The sequence below is a fragment of the Mesoplodon densirostris genome, chromosome 16, assembly GCF_025265405.1.
Source record: "Mesoplodon densirostris isolate mMesDen1 chromosome 16, mMesDen1 primary haplotype, whole genome shotgun sequence".
In the NCBI taxonomy this organism is placed as follows: Eukaryota; Metazoa; Chordata; class Mammalia; order Artiodactyla; family Ziphiidae; genus Mesoplodon; species Mesoplodon densirostris.
Window position 1 is genome coordinate 59,926,435 of NC_082676.1, and position 26,114 is coordinate 59,952,548.

Below are 26,114 nucleotides of genomic sequence, written 5' to 3' on the forward strand. Positions count from 1 at the left end.
ACAGTGGGGACAAAGACACTGGCAGCAGAAGTTCTGGGAAGCACTCCTTGGTGTGAGCCCTCCCAGAGTCTGTCAAAGAGCCCAGGTAGGCTCCAGTGTTGGGTTGCCTCAGGCCAAACAACCAACAGGGAGGGAACCCGGCCCCACCCATCAGCAGTCAAGCAGATTAAAGTTTTACTGAGCTCTGCCCACGAGAGCAACAGTCAGCTCTACCCACCACCAGTGCCTCCCATCAGGAAACCTACACAAGCCTCTTAGATAGCCTCATCCACCAGAGGGCAGACAGCAGAAGCAAGAAGAACTACAATCCTGCAGCCTGTGGAACAAAAACCATATTCACAGAAAGATAGACAAGATGAAAAGGCATAGCGCTATGTACCAGATGAAGGAACAAGACAAAACCCCAGAAAAACAACTAAATGAAGTGGAGATAGGCAACCTTCCAGAAAAAGAATTCAGAATAATGATAGTGAAGATGACCCAGGACCTCAGAAAAAGAATGGAGGCAAAGATCGAGAAAATGCAAGAAATGTTTAACAAAGACCTAGAAGAATTAAAGAACAAACAAACAGAGATGAACAATACAATAACTGAAATGAAAACTACACTAGAAGGAATCAATAGCAGAATAACTGAGGCAGAAGAACGGATAAGTGATCTGGAAGACAGAATGGTGGAATTCACTGCTGTGGAACAGAATAAAGAAGAAAGAATGAAAAGAAGTGAAGACAGCCTAAGAGACCTCTGGGACAACATTAAACACAACAACATTTGCATTATAGGGGTCCCAGAAGTAGAAGAGAGAGAGAAAGGACCTGAGAAAATATTTGAAGAGATTATAGTCGAAAACTTCCCTAACATGGGAAAAGAAATAGCCACCCAAGTCCAGGAAGCACAGAGAGTCCCATACAGGATAAACCCAAAGAGAAACACGCCGAGACACATAGTAATCAAACTGACAAAATTTAAGACAAAGAAAAATTATTGAAAGCAGCAAGGGAAAAACGACAAATAATATACAAGGGAACTCCCATAAGGTTAACAGCTGATTTCTCAGCAGAAACTCTACAAGCCAGAAGGGAGTGGCATGATATACTTAAAGTGATGAAAGGGAAGAAACTACAACCAAGATTACTCTACCTGGCAAGGATCTCATTCAGACTTGATGGAGAAATCAAAAGATTTTCAGACAAGCAAAAGCTAAGAGAATTCAGCACCACCAAACCAGCTCTACAACAAATGCTAAAGGAACTTCTCTAACTGGGAAACACAGAGAAGAAAAGGACCTACAAAAACAAACCCAAGACAATTAAGAAAATGGTCATAGGAACATACATATCGATAATTACCTTAAACGTGAATGAATTAAATTAAATGAAATTAAATGTGAATGAATTAAGTTAAACCACAAGACACAGGCTTGCTGAATGGATACAAAAACAAGATCCATCTATATGCTGTCTACAAGAGACCCACTTCAGACCTAGGGACACATACAGACTGAAAGTGAGGGGATGGAAAAAGATATTCCATGCAAATGGAAATCAAAAGAAAGCTGGAGAAGCAATACTCATATCAGATAAAATAGACTTTAAAATAAAGAATGTTATGGGGCTTCCCTGGTGGTGCAGTGGTTGGGAGTCCGCCTGCCAATGCAGGGGACACGGGTTCGTGCCCCAGTCCAGGAGGATCCCACATGCTGCGGAGTGGCTGGGCCCATGAGCCATGGTTGCTGGGTCTGCGCATCTGGAACCTGGACTCCACGGCAGGAGAGGCCACAGCAGTGAGCGGCCCGCGTACCACAAAAAAAAAAAAAAAAAAGAATGTTATAAGAGACAAGGAAGGACACTACATAATGATCAAGGGATCAATCCAAGAAGAAGATATAACAATTATAAACATATATGCACCCAGCATAGGAGGACCTCAATATATAAGGCAACTGCTAACAGCTATAAAAGAGGAAATCAACAGTAACACAATAATAGTGGGGGACTTTAACACCTCACTTACACCAATGGACAGATCATCCAAAATGAAAATAAATAAGGAAACAGAAGCTTTAAATGACACAATAGACCAGATAGATTTAATTGATATTTATAGGATATTCCATCCAAAAACAGCAGATTACACTTTCTTCTCAAGTGCACATGGAATGTTCTCCAGGATAGATCACATCTTGGATAGATCAAATCAAGCCTCAGTAAATTTAAGAAAATTGAACTCATATCAAGCATCTTTTCTGACCACAATGCTATGAAATTAGAAATCAATTACAGGGAAAGAAACGTTAAAAACACAAACACATGGAGGCTAAGCAATATGTTACTAAATAACCAAGAGATCACTGAAGAAATCAAAGAGGAAATCAAAAACTACCTAGAGACAAATGACAATGAAAACACGATGATCCAAAACCTATGGGATGCAGCAAAAGCAGTTCTAAGAGGGAAGTTTATAGTTATACAAGCCTACCTCAAGAAACAAGAAAAATCTCAAATAAACAATCTAACCGTACACTTAAAGGAACTAGAGAAAGAAGAACAAACAAAACCCAAAGTTAGCAGAAGGAAAGAAATCATAAAGATCAGAGCATAGAAACAAAGAAAACAGTAGCAAAGATCAATAAAACTAAAAGCTGGTTCTTTGAGAAGATAAGCAAAATTGATAAACCATTAGCCAGACTCATCAAGAAGAAGAGGAAAAGGACTCAAATCAATAAAATTAGAAATGAAAACGGAGAAGTTAAAACAGACACCACAAAAATACAAAGCATCCTAAGAGACTACTACAAGCAACTCTACGCCAATAAAATGGACAACCTGGAAGAAATGGACAAATTCTTAGAAAGGTATAACCTTCCAAGACTGAACCAGGAAGAAATAGAAAATATGAACAGACCAATCACAAGTAATGAAATTGACACTGTGATTAAAAATCTTCCAACAAACAAAAGTCCAGGACCAGATGGCTTCACAGGTGAATTCTATCAAACATTTAGAGAAGAGCTAACACCCATCCTTCTCAAACTCTTCCAAAAAATTGCGGAGGAAGGAACATTCCCAAACTCATTCTATGAGGCCACCGTCACCCTGATACCAAAACCAGACAAAGATACTACAAAAAAAAGAGAAAATTACAGGCCAATATCACTGATGAATATAGATGCAAAAATCCTCAACAAAATACTAGCAAACAGAATCCAACAACACATTAAAAGGATCATACACCATGATCAAGTGGGATTTATCCCAGGGATTGAAGGATTCTTCAATATACGTAAATCAATCAACGTGATAAACCATATTAACAAACTGAAGAATAAAAACCACATGATCATCTCAATAGATGTAGAAAAAGCTTTTGACAAAATTCAATAGCCATTTATGATAAAAACTCTCCAGAAAGTGGGCATAGAGGGAACCTACCTCAACATAATAAAGACCATATATGACAAACCCACAGCAAACATCATTCTCAATGGTGAAAAACTGAAAGCATTTCCTCTAAGATCAGGAACAAGACAAGGATGTCCACTCTCACCATTATTATTTAACATAGTTTTGGAAGTCCTAGCCATGGCAATCAGAGAAGAAAAAGAAATAAAAGGAATACAAATTGGAAAAGAAGAAGTAAAAGTGTCACTGTTTGCAGATGACATGATACTATACATAGAGAATCCTAAAGATGCCACCAGAAAACTACTAGAGCTAATCAATGAATTTGGTAAAGTTGCAGGATACAAAATTAATGCACAGAAATCTCTTGCATTCCTATATATTAATGATGAAAAATCTGAAAGAGAAATTAAGGAAACACTCCCATTTACCACTGCAACAAAAAGAAGAAAATACCTAGGAATAAACCTACCTAGGGAGACAAAAGACCTATATGCAGAAAACTATAAGACACTGATAAAAGAAATTAAAGATGATACCAACAGATGGAGAGACACACCATGTTCTTGGACTGGAAGAATCAATATTGTGAAAATGACTATACTACCCAAAGCAATCTACAGATTCAATGCAATCCCTATCAAATTACCAATGGCATTTTTTATGGAACTAGAACAAAAAATCTTAAAATTTATATGGAGACCCAAAAAACCCCGAATAGCCAAAACAGTCTTGAGGGGAAAACAAATGGAGTTGGAGGAATCAGACTCCCTGACTTCAGACTATACTATAAAGCTACAGTAATCAAGACAATATGGTACTGACACAAAAACTGAAACATAGATCAATGGAACAAGATAGAAAGCCCAGAGATAACCCCACGCCCCTATGGTCAATCTATGAAAAAGGAGGCAAGGATATACAATGGAGAAAAGACAGTCTCTTCAATAAGTGGTGCTGGGAAAACCGGACAGCTAGATGTAAAAGAATGAAATTAGAACACTCCCTAATACCATACATGGAAAGAAACTCAAAATGGATTGGAGACCTAAATGTAAGACCGGACGCTATAAAACTCTAAGAGGAAAACATAGGAAGAACACTCTTTGACATAAGTCACAGCAAGATTTTTTTTGATCCACCTCCTAGAGTAATGGAAATAAAAACAAAAATAAACAAATGGGACCTAACCAAACTTAAAAGCTTCTGCAAAGCAAAGGAAACTACAAACAAAATGAAAGGACAACCCTCAGAATGGGAGAAAATATTTGCAAATGAATCAATGGACAAAGGACTAATCTACAAAATATATAAACAGCTCACGCAGCTCAATATCAAAAAAACAAACAACCCAGTCCAAAAATGGGCAGAAGACCTAAATAGACATTTCTCCAAAGAAGACATACAGATGGACAAGAAGCACATGAAAAGCTGCTCAACATCACTAATTATGAGAGAAATGCAAATCAAAACTACAATGAGGTATCACCTCACACCAGTTAGAATGGGCATCATCAGAAAATCTACAAACAACAAATGCTGGAGAGGGTGTGGAGAAAAGGGAACCCTCTTGCACTGTTGGTGGGAATGTAAATTGATACAGCCACTATGGAGAACAGTATGGAGGTGCCTTAAAAAACTATAAATAGAATTACCATATGACCCAGCAATCCCACTACTAGGCATATACCCAGAGAAAACCATAATTCAAAAAGACACATGCTCCCAAATGTTCATTGCAGCACTATTTACAATAGCCAGGTCATGGAAGCAACCTAAATGCCCATCGACAGACAAATGGATAAAGAAGATGTGGTACATATATACAATGGAATATTACTCAGTCATAAAAAGGAACGAAATTGGGTCATTTGTAGAGACGTGGATGGATCTAGAGACTGTCATACAGAGTGAAGTAAGTCAGAAAGAGAAAAACAAATATCGTATATTAATGCATATATTGGGATTGACATGTATACACTGATGTGTATAAAATGGATGACTAATAAGAACTTGTTGTATAAAAAAATAAATAAAATTCAAAAAAAAAGAAATAGCGTCTGTGAAATTGAGGGTGTGTGTTAGGTGTGGAGTCAATTTCCTCTCTGTGAAACGAGACCGAGCAGGTAGAACCAACCAACCAACAGACCAACCAACCAAGCAACCATCTGCAAGTTATGTTCTTCGCATTTCTGATCTCAGGTCTGAGGGTCAGAACATCACCCCTGCTCTCTCTCCAAACATACCATGATGGATAGTATCTGGATCCAACAGTTTTGGAAAACAAAGTAGCCCCAAGGAGTCAAGAGATAGTAAATATTTGAAAACCAAATAATTCCACCTCCCAGAAACGTAGCTAAAGCAATCAATCCTAAATAAAGAAATAGTTCTGTGCTCAGTTGTTCAGGGCAGTGTAATTTAGAAGAGTGGACCACTGAAAACAATGTAAACAACAAACAGAAGAGGGCTACTCAAATAAGCTGTGATACAACAACTTAATTATTTATCAAAAACCATGTAAAAAGGCAGAGGAATGATTTTTGAAGCAATGTAATGAGAGAGAAAAGACCGTAAAAAATTTTTTTTTTCGGTACGCGGGCCTCTCATTGCTGTGGCCTCTCCCGTTGCGGAGCACAGGCTCCGGACGCGCAGGCTCAGCGACCATGATTCACGGGCCCAGCCGCTCCGCGGCATGTGGGATCTTTGCGGACCGGGGCACGAACTCGTGTCCCCTGCCTCGGCAGGCGGACTCTCAACCACTGCGCCACCAGGGAAGCCCAACCGTAAAATTTTATATGCAGTCTGGCTATACTTTCATAGAGGTGCCAAAACAAACCCATAAACCAATACACAAGAAAGGAAGGCTGGCAAGAAATGGATTTTCTGTTCAACACCATTTTGTCTTGGATATGGGGCTATGGAGTGGAAGTCTACTTTTTTCCACCTTTTGGTATTTTCTGAATCATTGCTAATGACCTGAAAGCAGCCTCTCTCTCTAATAATATACAGAGAAATGATAACAGAGAGCTAGGGTAGCCTCAGCTGATGGCAGCAAAATGTGTCTAGACATTTAATTACAGGAAAACAAGTATTGAATAAATTGACACGGCATTAACAGAGAGCCTCACAGACACTGGAACATTGATCTGTGTTCGATTTGGTTTCTGAAGATGTGGGAGGAGGAGGTGAGCTTTCAAATGGACTCTAAAAAGGACGTTTGTTTCCTGGCATTGAACCAGGTCAAACCGGATTCCAATCCCAGATGTGAATACTTGAAAGTTGAAAGTAGGTCAGCACAGTCAGGGAGCTCAGGGCACCTGTTGTCAACACAAAGTGAAATTTCTCGACTCATCCCAAGACACTGGAGGAAAGGGAAGCTCGGAGTCAGGAAGCCCGGAATTCCTGGAAGACCAGGAAAGAGGATGAGGCTTGGCTGTCCAGGGATTCAAATTCTAAGCTATGAGTCTGCACAGTGTGGCCAATTGCGTGATTTTTGCAAATGAAGATCTGCTCATTCATTTCCACCCACTGCGGCTACTACAAAGCACTACAAAGGCAGCTGGGTAGCTGCAACAGAAATCACACGGCCACACTGCAGAAAATATTGACCATCTGGCCCTTTGCGGAAAAAGTTTGCTGAACACTGATCTAGGCTTTCCAAGCCTTGAAACCACGGATTGGTCCTATCTTCCTAACGACACAACAGTGACCCATGTGCATCCACATCCAGAGTGCAGTCTTTAGAGAAAGCACGCATACCCTGGTTTGGTGGAGCCACTCTTTGCAGCAGACACTGTTTCCTTTCCTGCTAACACGTAGGCAGCACTGGAGGTGCGTGTTTCTCCAGAGCCAGCATTTGCAGTCTACACACACACACACACACACACACACACACACACACACACACACACAAATGAATATTACTCAGCCATAAAAAAGAATGAAATAATGCCATTTGCAGCAACATGGATAGACCTAGAGAATATTATGTTAGTAAAGTAAGTCAGACAGAGAAAGAAAAATACTATATGATGTCACTTATATGTGGAATCTAAAAAATAATATGAGTCTATATACAAACAGAAACAGACTCACAGACATAGAAAACTAATTTATGGTTACCAAAGGGGAAAGGGAGCAGGGGAGAGATAAATTAGGAGTATGGGATTAACAGATACAAACTACTATACATAAAAGAGATAAGCAACAAGGATTTACTGTATAGCACAGGAAATTATACCCAATAGCTTGTAACAACCTATAATGGAACATAATCTGCAAAAAACCCAAATCAGTATGCTGTACACCTGAAACGAAGACAATATTGTATATCAAATATGCTTCAATTTAAAAAAAAGCTGTCTATCTTCCCCACATCCCCATAAGGATTCGAGCTCCCTAAATACAGAGCTTCATGTCTATTTTGATCACTGAGATATGTGACATGATACAGCAACGGTCATTCTAATTTTACAAAAGGGGAAACGAAGGCACAGAGAGATTAAAATAACCTGCCCAGAGTCACACCTGATGATAAAGAGCAGAGGTGGGAGTCCTACCCCATTGGGAACTGTCCCAGAGCCCGTGGCCTTCTGACTTCTGCCCCCATTATAATTTCATGCAGGGCTTGGCACATAATAAATGCTTAGCAAGCATTTATTATGCTTTCCAATGCAAGCATAATAAATAACAGAAGGCAAGCTCTTCTGTTGTCAGTATTGATATGATTCTCCCCAGATTTGGTTCTGTCTCACTACTGCATGCGTTCACAGCCCTACTGCAGCTTTTAACTAAAGCATTAATTGTAGGGCTTCACAAGCAGGAGGGAGATGCCCGACACCAAAGGGCACCTTCTGCAGATCCCATTCAGATGAAGTTCAAAAACAGACAAAGCTAATCTCTGCTGATAGATGTCAAACAGCAGTTACCCTCTGGGGGTTATTAAGTGGGAAGGGGCATGAGGGAACTTTCTGGGGGCTGGGAATGGTCCATATTGTGATCTGGGTGCTGGTCCCGTGTGTGTGTACATAGGTGAAGACTCGTGGAGCCATATGTTAAGTTTAGTTCTGTTTTCCATATTAAGCTATTCATCCATTTTAAAAAAGGTAAAAGGAAGGAGAAGATAACTAATAAATGCCGACTCAAGTGCAGAGGTGTCTTGTAGACTCAGCAACTTTCCCCAGTAACCATGTGGCGTCGACATGCCATTCTTCTTTCCAAGGGACATCCCCAAGCAAACCTGGGACACTTCATTTCACAGATCTGAAGAGATGCAGAAAAAAGAGCTCACGGAGATATGGGCTCTGGTCAGATGAGGCTGGATGCCAATGTTCCTGGTACTAGCTTGGCTCCCGGGCTCCCTGGCTCCTGGGCTCCCGGGCTCAGCGGCTCCCACAGAACACAGTCTACTGGGCCTCGTGTTCATGTGAGGAAATACGTGGGGAGCCGGAAGGAGGTCGGGGATGCACAGCGTGTCTGTGAAGAAGGGGGCATGGAGCTCTGGGGGACTTGCCCCCGAGAGCCCCCAGTTGGAACTCTGTCAGGATGAGGTGGCCTCCCCGAGTTTCCTTTTCCTTCTCTGCCCGTGAGTGCCTGACTGGACATGGGCCGAGACCAGCTTTCTAAAGTTACTCCAGGGATGGCTCAGCCTTCGGGGTGCACCTGTCACGGCCAAGTCCACTATTCCACCGGAAGCTCTTCTTTTAAGAGCAGTGGCAACTGGGCATCTCAAATTTAAAACTTTCAGAGCTGGATAAAGACCTCAGAGATCTTGTCCAACCCTCCCATTTAACAGAGTGAAAAAACAAGGCTCAGAGAAGACAAGCAATCTGTCTGATGCCTCATCAGATGTGCTTATTAACCCCATTTTACAGAAGAGGCACAGAGGCTAACTAACTTGCCCAAGTTTTCCACTGTTCAGTTGGGCAACGTAGCAAAACCCCACACAAAAGGCGAGAGTTTGCACAGCTGCTCATGCCCCAGGATATACACACAGGATCTCACCCAGACACGTGAGGTGACCCCGGGCACACGTGTTTAGCAGCTTCGGCACAAATGCATTCATGTGCTGCGTTCCCACGAGAAGGAAAAGAATATAATATGGCAAGTGTCCTGAGTTTCAGGCCCCCATGGGGGGATTTTTCTCTCAACCCCCTATCAACACAGGGGTGAACTGGCAGTACTGGAAATGCCCTGGATCCAGAATGGTGCGTTTTAAAATTGTGGGAATTCCCTGGCGGTCCAGTGGTTAGGACTTGGCGCTTCCACGGCAGGAGGAGTTCCGGGTTCAATCCCTGGTCGGAGAACTAAGATCCTGCAAGCCGCACTGTACAGCCAAAAAAAAAAAAACCTATCTTGAGCTGAACATCACGAGTTCAGCTGCCGCCTCCTTCTTGGATGTTATCTAAAGCATTTTACTGACTCCAATGCAGAGCCTAGGCCATGGCATCCTAGCAGAAGAAACACCCAGAGACCCGGTAAGAACCAGTCCCAAGGCACAATGTGTCAGAGAGAGAGGCGTCCCCTTACAGAAACTTCCCAAGAAAACCTTCGAAAGGGGGTGGAAAAGGCGTGCTCTCAAGCAGGGTCTCCCAGCCTCAGCACTATTTGACTTTTTGGGACAGCCAATTTTTTGCTGTATGTGGGTTGGGGGCTGTCCTGTGCACTGCAGGATGTTAACAGCGTCCCTGGCCTCTACCTATTAAATGCCAGTACTATCCCCTCCACCAGCTGTGACAACCCAAAATGTTTTCAGACCTTGCCAAACGTCCCCTGTGGGGACACAACTGCCCCACTGGAAATCCCCTACTCTTAAACAGGCACATGAAAAGATGCTAAACATCGATAATTAACAGAGAAATGCAAGTCAAAACTATGTCTGCCCCAAGGGGATTCCTGACCACTGACAGACAAATGCAGCAGGTCAGGTGACTCAGTTCAAATCCCAACTCCGGCAGTCAGTTTCTGGGAGTTGGTGCAAGTTTTGTTAATAGCTCCTCATCTGTAAAATGGGTCTGAAATCCCGTCCCAGGGTTGTTATGGGGTCCCAAGAGAGGGTAATTGCAGCACCCAGCACACTGCTGTGCAGAGAAGGTGCTCAGTAAACAGAAGTGTCAGCCGATACGGGGAGCACTACCTGCAAATGGAGGGAATAAGGGAAATCCGTAGTCTGTTCCCACCCCCACCCACCAGCATACCCCACTGTGGAGGGGAAAGCCAGTCCTTGTTCCAAAACTATATCATCTCTCCAGGCTCTGAGACCTCTCTGAAGTTCCTGGCTTCTTCATTCTCTTGCCAGCAAATTTCTGCCTTGAAAACCCACAAGGAACACAACAGATGCCCAGATTGATGAAAACATCATCAATCTTGTCGGCCCTGTCTGGATTTCCCATCCTGAAACAGGGACGGACCCATTTAATGAGATTTTAAGTGCTGGTGTAGATATAGCTCTCTCCCCCTCCCCTAGTTCTGTAAAACCCCAGCAGACATATATCTTGATGTATTAAAACCTTCTCAATTATTCTACTCAGTGCAGAAAGAACCAAAACCCCATGCTGGTTACCAAATTGAAAAAGCAGTGCCAAGGGCCGAATGAGGGGTCTTAGGCCTGGGTGATCATCAGTTCAGTTCAGGGCACAGATCTGGGGATCTTTTAAAATCCAGACTCAGTGTTGGAACTCTGCAGGTGAAATTCCTGAAGAATCTCACCCACTATTTTGAAAAGGAAAAAAAAAAAACCATTCAAGTTTAGAAAATAAAATTCATAGAGAGCTGAAAACTGCCATGTTTGCCCCTTGGAAGCTGTGTGGTCTTAGGCAAGTGACTTGAGCTCTCTGAGCTGCTGTTTTCTCATCTGTGGGGTGATGAGTAGAGATGATAGTGAATGAAGGGGAATGGCTCAAGTCCATGGCGCAGGGCCTGGCATCCCACAAATGCCCAGCAGGCAGGATACACTCTCCAGGCTGGGGAGAGAAGGGTTCCAGACCTGATATGGAGCTGGGCAGATGCTGCTGCCGGCAGAACTCGGGCTGCCTGCAAGGAAAAACTGTCACTTCCAGGAAAACCCAGACGCTCAGTGCCAGGAACTGTAGGATGAGGCTATAGGACCCATGTGTTACTACAGAGATTGTCACACAGATTCTCCTGCAAAAAAGCAACTCTAGCTGCACTGAGAAGGTGCTTGGAACTGCCCTTAATCTGGAATATTCCTGTTCTTTTCTTAGGGTAGTTGTTCTTGGTATAAAAACCAGCTCTTGAATGTGGTTCAAAAGCCTTGAGGTCTGGATCCTCTGACCTTTCCCATCTTCACGCACCGCAACTTCCCCTTCTCTCTAGGTTCTGCCACTTGGATCTAGTGTCCATCCTGTGTAGGTTTCTGTGCCAGAGACTTTGCAGTTGCTGTTCCCACTGTCCCCAATGCTTTTCCCTTGTTTCTGATTTCTTAATTCCTACTAACCCTCAATTTTGATTCATGACACACCTCCTCTGGGAAGCCTTCCCTGATCTCTCTCCCACCAGATCAAACCTCCCCCAAGCCCCTGCCCACCCCATGCACACTCAGCCCCACATACCTCCCTCTTTGTCGCACCCCATTTACAGGACACCTCTGTTGTATAATTATTTGGTTCATGTCTGGTCACTTATAAAACTGTAAACTTCTTTAAGCTGTGCCTATGCTTAGGATCATACACCCATAAATTATACCATTATTGAATTGTTAGTAAAAGTGTTGATTGGTTCAGCCTCTTTAGAGGCAATCTGGAATGTTCCATCATATTCTAAGGCTACAGTGGTTAAGACAATGTGGCGTAGGGCAAAGAAACACACTTCACAAATGAAATAGAGAACAGAAAAACAGACTTACACTTATATGAATGCTTGATTTCCTATAAAGAGTCAGTGGTATTGGGTCAATGGGATTATCCATATGGAAAGAAAAATTTATCATGATCCCGCCTCATTCGATACCTAAAAGTCAACCCCTGGCAGACTATAGAGATAAATATGAAACGCAAAATGTGAAAGCTACTAGAAAATAGAGGGGGCAATATGAATGACTTTAAATTTCTTAAATAGAACACAAAAAGCCTCAACCATGAAAAAAGATGAATATGAAATACGTAAAAATTAAAAATTCCAATAACCGAAAGTCACCATTGAAAACTAAAGTCACGCCACAGAGTAGAAGAAGATACATAACACATAACTGGCAAAGGGGTCACTATCCAGCATGATTAAATAACTCCTACAAAGCTATAAGAAAAAAAAAATAGACAAGTCCATAGCAAAATGGACAAGAGGGCTTCCCTGGTGGCGCAGTGGTTGAGAGTCCGCCTGCCGATGCAGGGGACACGGGTTCGTGCCCCGGTCCAGGAAGATCCCACATGCTGCGGAGCGGTTGGGCCCATGAGCCATGGCCACTGAGCCTGTGCGTCCGGAGCCTGTGCTCCTCAACGAGAGAGGCCACAATAGTGAGAGGCCCGCGTACCTCAAAAAAAAAAAAAAAAAAGAAAAATGGACAAGAGATCTTAACAGGCACTTCATAAAACAGGAACTCCGAATGGTCAACAGACATATAGAAAAGGTGATAGAATTCAGTTAGTAGAGAAATTTTTAAAACAACTACAGGGGCTTCCCTGGTGGCGCAGTGGTTAGCAGGGGACACGGGTTCGAGCCCTGGTCCGGGAAGATCCCACATGTCGCGGAGCAACTAAGCCCGTGCACCACAACTACTGAGCCTGTGTTCTAGAGCCCTCGAGCCACAGCTACTGAGACTGCGTGCCTAGAGCCTGTGCTCTGCACGCAACAAGAGAAGCCACTGCAATGAGAAGCCTGCGCACTGCAACGAAGAGTAGCCCCCACCCGCTGCAACTAGAGAAAGCCCGCACACAGCAACGAAGACCCAATAAAGCCAAAAATAAAATAAAACAAACAAACAAACAAAAAACCCCACAACTACACACCCCCTGGAATGGCTAAGATATAATAGCAAGTCGAGGTGCTGGAGCTGGAAAGGGTATGGAGGAAGTGGAACCCTCATACACACTGCTGGTGGAGTCTAAAACACTTTGTTCTAGGATGTTCATGGCAACACTATTTATAGTAGTCTTGCTATGGACTGAATTATGTCTCACATGTCCAGTTTCTGGCCCTTCCTACCTCTGTGAACTTGGCCAAGAAACTTAAAACTCTCTGATTCTGTTTCCATGTCCACAGAAATGTCATCCCCATCTGAATTACTGAGAGCATTAAATGAGATAATCCAAATACAGCCCAGTGCCTGGCAGGTAGAAAGCATTCAACCACTCACTCTTATCATCCAATCTAATAACCACCAATATGCTGTTTCAAAGGGCAGTATTGTTGCCATTTTACAGATGAGCAAACTGAGACCCAGAAGTCACAACCTCCAGGGCTCTCAGGGGGCCAGCAACACAGCTGCTTTCCAAATACAGGACTTCTTCCTTGACCCCATAGGAGGGTCTAAGAAACAGACCCCACCCCAAGCCCACAGCAGGACATTGAGGGGTTGCACAGGGTCGAATCTGATCAATTACACAAATGATCCGAGTTGCTGGTGGGCGGCTGCTGCTGGAAGTGCTTTGGACTTTCTCCACCCACCACCAGCTTTATTCAGCATTTTTGACTTTCGAACCATGCTTTCTCATTTGCTGTGGCAGCTGGTCCTCCCAAACTCTGCTGTGATCATCAAAGGATAAGACATTATTATTCCTATTGATGGATGAGTAAACTGAGGCCAGCAAGAGCAGTGGGCATACCCAGAAGCATCCATGTGGCTTAGTGCTAGACAGCAGGGGTCGGGGTCTGTAAGCCTGGGTTTCTCTCTAGACTTGCTGCTTTTACTATGAGAGCCCGGGAGTCAGTCATCCATTCTGAGCCTCCATTTCCTACCTCTGTAACCTGATCAGTCTTTCCTCCTTAGGTTGTTGTGAGCAATGAGATGAACAAAATACACATAAAACCCTCAGAATAGCCCTAGCACCCACCAAATTCTCAGCAAAGATGAGCTGCCACTGTTTATGGGTCATTGCATTAGGATGGGCAGAGCTTGAGTTGAAACTCCGTCCAGGGTCCTCTGAATGTTTCCTCTTGTCCCTCTAGCTTATCATTACCCTGGCAGTCCAACCCTGGATCGCTCCTGGACGCTGTCCCCAGGTCAGAACGTCCATGCTCTTCTGTGTGTGGCTCTTCTTTGAGTCTTGCTTTCAGCCCCTGGGAGGACTGTGCACTTAGGGCTGGGGCAGGATGCCAGGCATGCAAATTCGCATGCAGGCAGTAATTTGCACAAATGCTCCTTGGTGTGCTCATTTCCAGCCTGTCCCCAGAATGGCACTTGCAAAGCCAGCAGAGAGCTATTTACAGCTCTGGGCAAAGAGGGGAGGCAGACTCTGATCCTACACAGGAAAGCCCTGCTGAGGTGACTGGCTTGCTCTTTTGGCTGCTTTAAGAGGCTGTTTGGCCAATCTTGCCCTGAAGGAGCTTTGAGGTCCTGAAAGGCTTTGCTAGAAGGCCAGTGATCCACCCCAGGGATTGTCTGATTCCCTCAGGGAACTCACACTCAAAGGGAGGGGAGCGGTGTCCCTGGGCTCCCACCAATAGCTGCCAATGAACTCTAAACATCTAGAGGAAGGGATACAGGAGGCCTGTCAAAACCATGGACAGCTCTAGCCTCTCCGACGTTGCTCTAGATGAGGGGTTGACAAACTGTGGTTGGAGGGGGCATCTGGCCCCCCAGCCTGTTTTTGTAGATAAAGTTTTATTAGCACACAGATTCGTCCATTCATTTACATTTCACGGTACAGTTTGAGCAGTTGCGATCGTAACTGTGTGGCCCACAAAGCCTCAAATATTTACTACCTGCCCTTTAAAGAAAATATTTGCCGAGCCCTACTCTGAGTGAAGCCCCCACCATCTCATCTTTTAACAGGCTTCTCTGTCTGTTCCTTCTATAATCAGTCCACTCTCCACGAATCTTCCAGAAGGATATTGCTCAAGTGCTAATCAAATCAGGTCACCTCCTTGTTTAAAACCCTTCCAGGTTCCCCAGGGGTCTCTAGGTCAAGTCTGAACTCATTATCTAGGGTCACCAGGCTGTCCGTGACCTGGCCCCCCTGCAGCTTCCCTCTCCTTGCCCATCCACCCTGGGTGGGCTCTGCCATATGCCTCCCCCATCCTCTGAACATTGGTTTTATAGAAAAAAAAATTGCATCTCAATGGAAAACTATGCATTGTTTACATACAACACAAACTTTTAAGATACCTGATTCTAGCCCTGTTCATTATCTTCCAGCTATTTTTTTCAACTCTTTGTAAGTTGTAGGAATCTGATAGAGAAGCCAATTCTGTCTTGTCCAACCATTTTATTTTGTTTCCATTTGTAATGCATTTCAGCATTCCTTTACTCTGTAGACAACTGTGCTTTATTTGACTTTTCCTTTGAACCAGTTCCAACATCTGCTTGGTTCTCTCATTGAATGAGCTTAATAAAATCACCGACAAGTGTTTGCTTCTGCATCTGTATTTGGAGCCATTATTTTATTCCCCCCACCACCACCTTTTTCCTGAAGATTTTCTTTTAACAGTTTTCCATGAAGTCTCTGAGCCCCTGTTCATGTTCTATCTGTTGAGAATATCTTTCCTGGCTTTTCTGACTTTTCCTCCTGAAATTTCCTTCCCAGCATCCCCAGGGACAGGGAACCTCTTCCTTCTCTGACCTCTGACCACTATCCGCTCCCACACACACACCTGGCACTCATCTCTGTGAATGGTTGTTTATAGGCCTGTCCTCTGACAGCTAGCCTAGAAGATCCTCTGGTGTAGTAGCTGGGTGTTCGTCTCTCCCTCACCATGCACACACACACACTCACACACACACACACACACACACCCCACTAGTTCTGTCAGGACACACGGAAGTTGTGCAATAAATGGGCACGCTCACAGGAATGAATGAATGCAGATGGCTAGACTGTCCACCTAGACGGAAGCCACTAAGAGGGAGACCTTGTATTCCTTGTTAATACCATACACGTGATGCCGATGTCTGGCATCTATGAAGTACTCAATAAATACTTGTTGAATAAATGGCAAAATAGCACTTCAGTCCCTGTTTTTGGCTTACTTTTAAACTACCTCCCAGCTCTCCACATTTGAAAAGCAAACCTAGTAGCCTCAGAACGCTACCCTCCCCCCCATATTTTCATGTGTCACCACCATGGTGTTTCAACTGCTCCCCTCTAAGGAATGGATGGCCATCTCTCTGTTCTGCCTCATGGTCATCATTCGATCTTGAGCAAGACGCTGCCCCTCTGGTTTTCCAGTGGGTAAAGCAAGGTCAGTTTAGGCATTCCAAGAGATAAAATACATCAGGCAAAGAGATGAATGGCCAGTAACGCGCTAATGATGTTCCAGCCCAGACACCATATACAGTGTAACAGATGCTGTCAATATAACACATCAGCGAAGTTGCAAGGGATTAGCTCTGAGTTGTGAGGGTTATAGAGATGGCCTAGGACAGGCTTCCCAAACTACTTGAATGTGCACATGAACCCCCCATCCCGCCAGAATAGTGTTAAAATGCAGAATGCATTTTGTAGGCCTGAGGGGGTCCCAAGAGTCTGAATTTCTAACCAGTTCCCCAGTGATGTCATGCTGCTGGGCACTGGTCCACACTTGGGTAGCAGGGTTCTAGGGGTGCTAGGACACGGTGGGTTCCAGCTTTGAAGGAATTCTCAATGCAGTGGCTGAGGGACAGATATCCAGCATGTTGCTGATAGTCCAAAGTAATAAATGTTAGCACCCAGGTGGGAGATGCTGGCAGTTAAGATTATGAGACCTCTGAGGATGGACAGGTTGTCAGAGGTGGGAGAAGTCTGGTGCAGGGTTCCCAAGGGACATGGAAACTGGGTTGGGAGCATTCTGCGGGGCCGGTGATTCAACATAATTCTGGTGGTGGGGCCCATCAATCTTTGTTTTAACACACTCTCCAGGGGATTCTGATGCACAAGTGGGAGAACCATTGCGCTAGGCAGAAAGGGTAGAATATTCCAGTTGGAAGAATAGTGTTTTGCTTCACATATTAGAGTTTCAGGCACATGTCCAAACCCTGGAAACTGCATTCATTACTTCATCCATCCATCCATCCACCCCCCCATCCAACATCCAACAAATAAGTCCTGAACGCCCACTAGGTACCTTGTTAGGCACAAGAGATATGATTGAAGTTGTAGATACACACAACTGTCTAAGTCTCTAAACCAGTGATTCTCAGCCAGGGGACAAGTGGCCCCCCAGGGGACATTTGGCAACGTCTGGAGACATTTTTGGTTGTGACAACTTGGGGGGAAGTATGCTACTGTCACCGAGTGGACCTATAGTGCATGGACAGCACCCCCAAACGCACCCCAGCGATGGCACTAGTGCTGTCAAGAAACTTTGCTCTAAACTGGGAGCCCCTTGTGACATAAACGGGAAGGAAATCCCAAAAAGAGGGGATATATGTATACGTACAGCTGATTCACTTTGCTGTACAGTAGAAACTAACACAAAGTAACTATACTCCAATACAAATTAATAAAAAGAAATAAATAAACTGGGAGCCCCTTGTGGGCAGGAACTATATTGTAGTCACCTTGACATCCCGAGGTCACAAGACAGTGCCTGACCCCCAGGAGCTGAGCAAACGTTTAAATGCAAGAGGAAATGGCAACACAAAGATATACTTATGTATATAAAGAAGTCTTACAACAGCAACAGTAAGACAAACGACCCAATTCAAAAATGGGCAAAGGACTTGAATGAACCTTTCTCCAAAGAAGATATATAAATGGCCAACCAGCACATGAAAAAATGCTCAGCATCACTAGTCATCAGGGAAATGCAAATCAAAACCACAATGAGATACCACTTCACATCCACTAGAATGACAATACTACATTGTAATAACGGTAATAGGAAAATAACGTGTTGATAAAAATGTGGAAAAATTGGAACCCTCACACATTGCTGGTGGGAATGTAAAATGGTGTAGTCTGGCATTTCCTCAAAAGGTTAAGCAAAAAATTACCATAAGACCCAGCAGTTCCACTTCCCAAAGAATTGAAAACAGATCTGTAAACCAAAAGTTGTACATACATGCCCAGAGCTGCATCATTTACAACTATCAAAAGTTGGAAACCCAAATGTCTATCAACTGACAGATGGATAAACAAACTGTGGTATATCCATCCATGGATGCCATCCATGTGGTATATCCATGCAATAGAATATTATTTAGCCATAAAAAGGAACGAAGTAGTGATACATGCTACAACGTGGAGAAGCCAGACCCAACAGGCCACAAATTGGATGATGCCATTTATATGAAATATTCAGAATAGACAAATCTACTGAATCAAAAAAGAGATTAGTGGTTGCCAGGGGCTGGGGGAAGGAAGAGTGACAAGGTTTCCTTTCGAGGTGATAAAGGAGTTCTGGAACTAGAGAGTGCTGAGAGATGCACAGCACTGTGAATGTACTTAATGTCACTGAAGTGTACACTTTAAAATGATTAAAATGGCAAATTTTATGCTATATGTATTGCACAATAAATGCTCGTCCAGTCTCTACTGTGTGCCAGGAACGGTGCTCTGCATTCGGGACAGGAGGGAATGAGACCTGACTGTATGATCTCTACTCCCCAGGGATACAGAAGGGGAGAAAACCCAGCAAACAGTCATGGACCCCAAGGAGGCCTCAGATGTAAGTGCTGGGAGTTCCGAGGAAAAATCGATCTCCAGGCTGGAGCCAGGGAGGGTCAGGGAGAGAGCTTTGGAAGAAGGAGGGCAATTTGCCCTTGGGGAGTCGAGCCCACTATGGAAAGAATGTGTGACTAGAGGCCATATCAGGCTATGCCATTCCGGGGATGGGTAAGACAGTTTAACGCCTGAGACTGACGGGCTAGTCAGACACAAGGGAGAGGGAGGAGTGCAGATACCTTTAGAAACCCCACCCGGACTTTCTGCAGGGATGCAGTGGAGGGAGGGGGGTTGGTGATTCAGCCTGGGCGTTCTTGAAGCCCTCAGCCTCCCACGAGGCTTTTTTCCCCTGCGTCCTGGCAAGGGGGGCTGGCAAGAGATGGAGAGAGCCAGCGCTCACATTACTTAAGGGGGACTAGGTAACAGGTGTTTGAACAGGGTTTCAGCTAATCCTCACAGTAACCCAGAGGTAGGTTCTACCATTCCCTCCCTCCCTCCCTCCTTCCTTCCTTCCTTCCTCTCTCTCTCTCTCTCTCTCTCTCTCTTCCCTCCCTCCCTCCCTCCCTTCTTTCTTTCTTTCTTTCTTTGTTTTTATACTATTGCCTTTTCCAAGATGGGAAAATGTGACACTGACAGGTAAAATGGCCATGGCCTGAGGCCATCATGCTGGTGGAAGCCCAATTAAGCTCTGATCAGTGTGACCTCAAGACCCACTGGGATGCTGGTAGAAAGAATCCGCTGTGGCCAGGGCAGAGGCTTAGCCTATGGACGTGAGGCCTCAGATTCCTGTCTCCTGGCCCCAGAACTCCTAGGAAGCTCAAAGGCCTGAGTTTCAACCACTGGCAGCTTCTGGCCTGACCACTTCCCAGGAGAGAGCGACCAGGGTGTGCAGGAATGTCCAGTCCTCAGACCCCGCCTGCCACACTGATCTGGGGGCCAGGCAGCTGAAAGAGCCCCAGCCTGGGCTGTAGAACTCGGGCTACAGTCCCCCTGCCATCCTTCCTGGCTGAGGGACCCTGAGCAAGTCTCAACCTCTGGGGACTGTGCTTGGCTCACCTGTTATGCACAGGAAGCTGCCTAGAGGATTCCTTTTCTTCTTCTTCCCCCTGGATAGATTCATTTACATATATATATGTATATGTATATACACAGACACACAGGCCCATTTCATGCTCCTTGCTTCCCTATATGTATTTACATATACTTACTAAAATACTGTATATAGTGATGCTGTAACTTTAGTGTTTTCACTAAACCATGTCTTGGAGGTCTTTCCAGGTCAGGAATGTAGCTCTCCCCCATTCTTCTAAAAAGACGGCTTATATTCCCATGTAATGGAACCCCTTCCCATCTTGGATTGCCAAGCCCTTAGGCGAACATTCCTGCATTCTACTGTGTGCTTGTGTGAGCATTTCTACAGGAGATTCTTAGAAGTGGGATGGCCGGGCCCAAGGGCACGCAGTTTAAATTCTGAAAGAGACTGCCAAAGGATCTGAGAAGGCCCCAGAACTAGGTGATTTCTAAAACTGTTTCCTGCATGGACATTTCTTCGACTTCTAGCAGGGAAGGGGGTAATGCCTTTAGAAGAGTCCTTTAACTTCTGTGGGCCTCTGTTTGCTCACCTGTAAAACAGGAAACCTACAGTAATATACATGGAGGTGCTCCAGACTTTCCTGTTGAAATGTGAGGGGTTAATACTGCCCTCAATATCGGGAGGCTCAGCAGTTGAACACACCACCTCCATGATGCACAAACCAGAACGAGGAACCTGAACAAGAAGGATGCTCACTTATGTCAATCATCCACGATGAGTGGGGCACCTGTATTAGATCAGCAGTTCTGGGGGGGGCGGGGATTTTGACCCCCTCCCAGAGGACATCTGACAATGCTTGGAGATGATTTTAGTTGTCATAAATGGAAGTGGTTGCAAGTGGCTTTACTGGGTAGAGGGTAGGGATGCTGCTAGACATCCTACAATGCACAGGACTGTCCCCTGCCCCCCGCAACAAAGAATGATCCGGCCCCAAACGGCAAAACTGCTGAGGATAAGAAACCCTGCTCTAGACTTCTCTCTTATCTGATGCCTACCCCTCAACAAACCTAATTCAAAGATAAGGAAACAGAGGCTCGGAGAGGTGGATGACCTGCCCAAGGTCCCCCGTCAGCAGTAATGGGAGCAGACTCCTGGCTCCAGCTGACCTTAGGGTCTGCGGTGCATTCCACATACTGTAGGGTCTCTCTGGGAAGACATCACCCTTGTCTCCAAACAGGGGCTGACTGTTCGCTGCCTTTACCCCTGACAGATTATCTACACTGCGAGTCATAAGTTTTACCTAAAAGCACAACCTCCCTACCCAGGTTTAGAGGTTTTATGACTTGTAATCATAATCCCTGCTTCCACCCACTGGCCCTGAGCCATGCACTTTACAAAGATTAACTCATTTTACCCTGATAAAGACATTGAGGGAACTGAGTCACAGAGAAGTTAATAATTCCTCCAAGAAGCATACTAAGTAGCAGATTTGGGCTCTAGACCCTGAAAAGAGGGGTTCAGAGACCCATCTCTCAACCCCCATGCACTACAGTTCTCCCTCATACTCTGAACTTTCACCTTGGCACCTTGGACTTGGATCCCTGCTCTAAATTGGAGCACAATAGCTAACCCCTTAGCTGGAGGCAGGGGGAGTCTCTGCCTCAAGACCCTCCCATTTGTAGGGACCTGGTTGCTGTTGCCCCAGTGGACTGGTGGGCATCCAATGCCTCAGGAAAAGGAGCAGGCTCTGAGCTGGGGTGGGACATTGTGGCAGGGAACTCGGGGTCGGAGGGAAAAGGCAGGGATCGAGGTGGGGGGGCCCTGGAGGGAGGAGCCGTGACTTCCAGTTCTGGGGGTGGGGGGCTCTGTCCAAAGTGCCTGGAGCAAGCCTCACCTGCAACAGACATTCCTGCAGCAGCGTCGGCTCCAGACTATTGCAACTGATCTCATTTGCTATCCTGAGTCCATTTGTATTCTGGCAAGCCTAGATTTGGCAGTGGGCTCAATAAAAAGATCCCAAGGGCTGAGTGGTGAAGTGCAAGGTCCTGGGAATGGATCTACAAGGTGGCTTGTTGGGGGGCGGCGCTGGGTTACAGCTCTGTCCCCTCCTAGCTGTGTGACATTGGCAGAGCCTCTGTACCACCTCTGACAAGTGGGGACCACAGTGCCCAGAAGTCCCGGTTCTAAATATGAGGACAAGAGGGAGAGTGTCCAGGACCCCGGCAGCCCACGAGTCCTGGAGAGGCTGTGACCAGCTTTGCTATCCACTGGTTAGGTGACCTTGAGCAAGTCTCTTCCTCTCCTTGGGCCTCTCTTTGCTCAACTGTCAAATGAAGGAGCAAGATCTTTGATCTGGAGTCCCTGGGAGGTCTAAGGACTCCCGACTGGGCCATTTTTCTCTCTCCAGGGCTGACCTCTTTGGGCGTCCAGGACACACGCTTCTCCTACTCCACCTCTAGGGTGAAGCTCCAAAGAGCAAAGCAAAGCTCCTTGCCTTTCTCTCCCCTGCCTCCGGCCCCCATCCTGGCCTGCCAGATTAGAGCGGTGCCCAGCCCCCCTCAGGTCACCAACATCCTGTCCCTTAGTCCAGCTTCATTGAAGCCAGCCCAACGGATGGTTCCTGCAGCATCTCCCCTGGCCAAGGGCCTAGGGAATTCCACCAGGCAATGCCCACAGGAGCTGGGGGAGGGGCAGCCCCAGGGAGCAAATTGGGGCCCTTCTGTCTGCACTGACTCCCTCTTCTCCAGAAGAGGGGTTGGCCTGCCTCAGGGGAGGATAGTGTGAACACAGTCCTTTGTGTGTGTGTGTATGTGTGTGTGTGTTGGTGGGGGGGGGGGGGTCCCTGCTGGTTCTGCTGCCTCAGAGCCCATCTCTGTTGGCAGTTTGGAGGCTCCTGGAATGATCTCTAGGCTCAGGATCCCAGCTTTAAGAGTTTCAGTCTTACTAAACCTCATCCTCTGGCCTTACCTCTGGCCAGGGTGGGTGAGGAAAGGTGAGATGGAATTAGGTGGGAAGGATGGGACTGGGAGTGGTGGATGGGTGGGGGGTTGTTAGTGGGATGGGGTTTGTGTAAAAGGGTTACAGAGGGGTGGATTGAGGTGGGTGACTGGTCCAGACTGGTGACCAGACCCTGGCCCTGTTTCTGAGTATGAAAACCCCTTCTGTTACATCTTGACTGGAGAAAGAGGAGAAATCCCCCAAATGCCTTCAGTGTGGAGGTGTCTGAGGCAACCAACCGTCGTCTCTCTCTTACGGATGGGGAGGTGGGAGGAGGTAGGTAATCATCCACCTCTAAAGGCAAATCGCAGAGTCCAGTTTCTGAGTTGGGGGGCCCAGAGAGGTCTGTATTGGGTTTGAGGGTGACATGCAGAATCTCTGGAGAGGGATATCCTTCTCTTAGGGAGGGGCTTATTTCCCCTCCTGGAGGAAACACACCATTATCTATGAGCTGAGAAGGGAGGGTGGGGAGAAGAATCCAAACTTAGTTTTTTAGGGAGGGGGAAGGGGCATGGGTCTCCAAAGAGCTGAAGGGGCCCTAGATACCTGGGGAGGCTGGAACCCACTTTGAGGGGGCACATTCCATTCCAGGGGGTAAAGTAGGAAGAGAAATCCTATCTCTAGAACCGGGGGACAGGAAGGAAAGGCCCACTTCCACTTCTGAAGGGAAAAGGAAACTATTTTGCTCTCTGGGAAGTGAGAGACCCTCTCTTTTCGTGGGGGGGCGGGGGACCCGCGTCTCGGGAAGATGAGGGCTCCGTCTCTGTGAGAAGATGCCCCGTTTTTGCTCCCTGGGGCAGGGCCGAAGAATTCCGTCTCAGCTCCCGCGGAAGGGCCCGTCTCACGCGACCCGGCGCCAGGTCCTTACCTCCAGGCCCCTGCTCCAACGTTCGGACTCCTATCTGCCAGGCACCGACTTGAGGGATCCGCGTCCTGGGCTCCGGTTCTTCCCGGTCTCTGCCCAGCTTCCCCCAGCGACTCGCCGGGCTCCGTGGCTCCGCCGAGAGGCTCTGGCCAATCAGCGCCGCCGGTTCCGGCCCTCGCTCGCACCGCCGCCAATCAGCGCGTCCGCCACGGGCCACCGCCCCCAGGAGGGAGGGGGAAGGAGGGACGGGGGCACAGTCCGGCCTCCGGGGGCGGAAGAACTGGGGGCCTGGAGGAGGGACTGCGAGGGCCGGGAGCGAGGGTCCGGGCTGTGGCGGCGGCCGCGAGGAGCCCCCACCAAGCCGGAGGGGAGCCTATCTGATGGGGGGTGGGGAGCCCGTCTCTAAAAGCGGGGCGGCTCTATAGTTTGATTTCACCTAGACTTTAATTACCCTCTGACCCTTTTCTGGACCCTCGCGGCTGCGGGCGAGTGTAGCTGCCCCATCTGCACCCTGCGGCCGGGATTCCGGGCTCTGGAAACCTAGATTCGGAGTCAGACAAGGTTCCATATGAAAGGGAGGGGAAAGAGCATCGGGCCCTCCCCCCGCCTACACGTACCCCCCACCCCACCCCCCTCACGTACTCCCCCCCACCCTTGCAGGTGCTCAGGGCCCTCTCATTCTCTGCCCTAAGAGATGCCATTCACTTAACACCTCCTAGCCCATCAACTCCGGAAGACGGATAGCTAGTGCATCGTGGGGGCAACGCAAAGATCACTGGACTAGGAGTCCATGGTTCATTCTGCACGATCTAGGGCAGGTCACTCCGCCTCCCTGATACTCAATGTCCTCAATAGTAAGTGGAGACAGCTGTGATAGTACCTCCTTCATGGGCATAAGAGAAGTGGTAGATGTGATAAAGGTGCTTTTATAAAAATTAAAATGCTGTATGAAAACTAGTTAATACTAAAGTGTGACTGACTGATAGCCCGGTAGCTTTCTAAAGGTATTTAGAAAGAGGATGCGTTCATTCAATGGTCAACTCAAAACACAAGAAACTATCCATCAGAACAACATGAGATGACCAAGCTCATAATGAATGGATGAATGGGGATTCCAGAACTTAAAAGGCCAAGGAAGAATACAGCTTGGCTTTTCCCACTCAGCATGATCAGGTAACTATTTCCGTAGTCTGCTGGAATCTTGCAAAACCCTGAGGTCCTTCCTTCCTGCTTTCCATGAATCCAGGCTGCCCTATCTCTGATTAGGTGAGCAGAACTATAGTCCTAGGAATTAAGATAAATATAAAGCAAACAAATACATTTTAAAACCGCCAAACAGGGACTTCCCTGGTGGTGTAGTGGATAAGACTCCGCGCTCCCAATGCGAGGGGCCCGGGTTCGATTCCTAGTCAGGGAACTAGATTCCACATGCATGCTTCAACTAAGGAGCCCACCTGCCACAAGTAAGACCTCATGCAACCAAATAAATAAATATTAAAAAAAAAACAACTGCCAAACAAACCACCTGCCCCCTAGTGTGGCCTGTGACTGTAGGGACCAAAAGAAATAATAAGAGTAATACGAAGGAATAGACAAAATATAATTGATCCACAGTTCTACTAAAACTGAGCTTTGCCAATCTCTTTGGTATGTTAATCCTGTCACCTTGCAGAACTTTATGAGGCCTGGTGTATAAATCGAGCAATTTTTCCTTAAAACCTAAGCCACACAGATAATCCCTTTTATTGCCCAAGACACACTCAAAGAAATAAAATGATCAGTAAATATGGGAGGAAATAAAGTTTGTCAAAGAAAGGCAAATTAAAGAGATGGAAAATTTCATCTACAAAAATGGCCTAATTTTTATTATAATTACCATTATTTGTGGAGGTTTCAGGGTAGTGGACAATTTCATAAATTGCTGTTGGGAGTATCAATGTTCAAAGCCTTTCTGGAAAGAAACTGAGTACTCCTATTTAAAAAAATCTTAAAAATGAGCTTACCCTTTGAACTAGCAGTTAAACCTCTATGAATTTATCCTAAAACAATGAATGATGCGTAAG

At 45.9% G+C, this 26,114-nt stretch overlaps 1 protein-coding gene across 1 annotated transcript in view; it reads right to left on the reverse strand.

Annotated features, from left to right (window-relative positions):
- ABAT (4-aminobutyrate aminotransferase) overlaps positions 1-24,177 on the reverse strand; it is an 84,025-nt gene extending 59,848 nt beyond the window's left edge. Inside the window, exon 1 of the mRNA XM_060120209.1 lies at positions 24,055-24,177. The gene's annotated coding sequence lies outside the window, so the exon portion shown is untranslated. The remainder of the gene's footprint in view (positions 1-24,054) is intronic.
- Positions 24,178-26,114: the final 1,937 nt, after the last annotated feature.